Genomic DNA, 3324 nt, shown 5'->3' with positions numbered 1-3324 from the left:
AGAGCCCGACGCGGGGCTTGAACCCACGAACCACAAGATCATGACCTGAGCCAAAGTTGGATGCTTAACTGACTGAGCCACCCAGGCACCCCTGTCTACTGTTCTTTTAAGTCAAAAGGCACCACAGAAGAGCGGGCAGCCGTGTATATCCAGCCTCCCACCATAGAGGTCTTGGATGAGGATATTGTGGATGAGGTCTCCGCACCATAAGTCTAAGAAAGATATGAATAAAATTGATGGAGTAATACTGGAAAAGCCAACAAGGAGTGACCCACTCCTTACTATATCTTTTTCAGGGGACTTTCTTCAAACCAGTCCAAAAAGGGCTCTGCCTAGCTTTTTCATCAAAAATCTGTATAAAAAGTTATTTAAAATCTTCACCTGTGGAAGCGTTCCAATGTCTCCAGTGAGTAGAATGCTCTGGCTTTTTAATGTCCCATCCAAAGGAAATGCCGTGTCTGAGAGGCATTCATGTATGTCTTACTGTGACCTTACACATTTCTTCCCAGCCTTTGTGCCTAGTTGTGGAAGGTGGCTGGATCGAAATGCAGGAAGTCCAGGTGCTGGCTTTGTTCATTCCCAGGATCATTAGTGTCTGCAAAGCCTGTGAGACTGCATGAAGGGGATTGCTTTTCATGTAATTTCTATCATTAAAAAATGTCCTTTTTCGTGCCAGTTCTCAAGCCTAAAATTGAGAGGCCTTTCCAAGGATTTTAGGTGGTTGTTAGAAAAGTAGCTGAAACATGTTCTTTTGTTTCTTAGTTAAGTCAGTGCAGACCAGAAAAAAAAAATGACATTAATTCCAGCTCTTAGTGAACAGTACTTAAATCAAGAAGTCGAAAAAGCTACTTGAGCACGCAGTGATAATAATGGCTCTTACTTATTAAGCACTGCAGTGTGCTTTACCCCTCACCAGCAGTCAAGAATTAGGTGTTGTTTACTCCATTTTATGGACAAGAACACTGAGGCTCAGAGAGGTCAAGTAAATCAGCTAGAGTCACGTGGTTGGTAAAGAGCTGACCCTGCATGTGACACCTTGCAGGTTCTTTAGGACCTCGTTTCTCAAAGGTCCCCTATCTGACCCTAATTCAAACTGAAATTGAAAATTGAACCAAAAAAAAAAAATCAATATATCTAGATAAATATAAGTAGACAAAATGGGCTTTTCAAATTACAAGACTCTGTAGCCAGGTTTTTTGTTTGTTTAATTATCTATATGATTGTCTTAATTTATTACTCAATTCAGCCTGTGTAAAATTTAGGCACCACGAAAGCATTATCTGCTCTCCTTAGGGACGCTGTGGTTAGCTGTGAATTCATAATTTAAGCAACTAATTGGTATTGGTTAGCAGCTTTCTGTGCCTCTATTTATACTCTATATTGGACATTTTTAGATGACTAATGTTGCAAGTTAAAGGCTTTTTAATCTATATACCAATACATCAGAGTGTATACATTTATACACTTTTTTCCTTTCTTTTTCCTTACCTTTCCTTCCTTCCTTCCTTCCTTCCTTCCTTCCTTCCTTCCTTCCTTCTTTTTTTGGTGATGGCTCTTGAAACTTCCTGCTGAGCTCCAATATTTTCAGGGATTGTTCCAGTTGCCTTTCGGGTCCCTGGGAGAATGCTCAAGTCAGCCATGAGCTCAGCTGCTCTCCCTCCAAAGATGGTAAAGAGTTTCAGATCAAAGAAGTTCAGACTGCACCTCTCTGCCAAAGAAAACAAATCCAGTATCTCTCTTATGAGGTTGTTTCGCCAAGCTCCAAAACGAAGACTGTATTAAAATGGTGTCTTTTACATTAAGTTTTCAAATGCCACTAGAATTAAAGCAAGGATAAACTTTCCCTTTGTTGTGAATCTCATCACTCCTTCAGGTGATATGTGAATACATGTCAGAGCCTCTTCTGTGGCCGCCTCAGTTTCACAGGCACATGCAGGACACATTTCTCTCCTTCGTTACCCTCGGCCCATCATCCGTTACTCTCAGGAACTCTGACTTTTAAGGAACAGACTTTGCTTTGGGACTTTAAATGCTCTCCATAGGATTCTGACAAATGTTTTAGATTTACCGTGGACAAATTTTTCATCTACTTTAGATTATCAGTGTTTTAGTTTTCTATTGTAGTTCTCGCAAGCCAGTAGAACTATTATGAAAACATAAAAGTTACAAGAAAATTTTAGATTTTTAAAAAAATCCATATTCTCCAAGAGTCCCAACAAATGCTGCATCCACAATAGAGCCTTTATCGATTGCCCTAAGAGGGATCGATGACTCATATATGTGCTATTAGTTGTTTTGTTCTTTTATGTATTATTCGTCACTTACATTTCTCTATTCTCTTTTTCCTTAACAGTGATCTGTACAAATTAATTCAATAAATGCTTTCTGAAGAATATATGTTGAATGAATTTAAGAGGCAAGAATGAGGTGATCCATATAAGTAAAGTTAACGTGTAAATAGTTGACATTATATGCAACAAGAGGTTACTTTCTGAAATTTATCAACATGTCCTTAAGTTTTTAAGAGATCACAGAGCTCTCAACAAATATTGATGTGAGGCCAAAAGCAGATTAGCATTCATGCAAATTAAGAATTCCATCAACTTTCAGGGGGTGGAAAAAAAAAAGAATTCCATCAACTTTCAAAGGAACAGCAACAAAAATACGAATTCCGAGGTTTCTGTGGACTCAAGTTGTGAAATGAAAATTATTTGGATATGGTGGGGCTGAAAAGTTACCTATGTAATTAAAACTTTCTTTGTCTTGTAGTTAAGTAATTTTAATTTCATGTGCTTGTACTGAGGAACTGGGTAGTAAGGTCTGGGCTCACAGTCTTCAGAGATCAGCTCAGGATTCAAAATTTGAGAAAAAAACAAACCCCAAACCCAGAAACTTCAAAAGATCTATCTGAGACAAAAGACAAAAGATTTATCTGAGATAGTAAAAGGCTTCCTATTATTTTATAAAAGCTACCATGTTTTAAAATTAATAATAATTAGTAAATTATTGAAGGAAACAACTGTTCATTGAAACCCGTCCATGGGTCAAGTACTATGGTAGGTCCTTTGCAGAGTCATCATGATAAAAATATATATAAGCCTTACTAAGGAACTGACATTTTCTAACTGCTTTACATATATTCACTCCTTTAATCTTTACCACATTCCTATTAAGGATCATTACCACCATCCCTACTTCACATTAGAAGAGATGGATGCATAGAGGAGTAGAAGAACTTCCCAGGGTCACAGAACTAGTAAGTGACAGAGTTGAGGTTGTATGAGTTACCACTGGCTGCTGTGATAAAGTAACACAAACCAGGTG

Source organism: Lynx rufus, unplaced genomic scaffold, assembly GCF_022079265.1.
Source record: "Lynx rufus isolate CCGP_SWC_20201006 ecotype Redwood Valley unplaced genomic scaffold, mLynRuf1.p SCAF_12, whole genome shotgun sequence".
NCBI classification, from domain to species: Eukaryota; Metazoa; Chordata; class Mammalia; order Carnivora; family Felidae; genus Lynx; species Lynx rufus.
Note: the sequence above shows the minus strand (reverse complement) of the source record.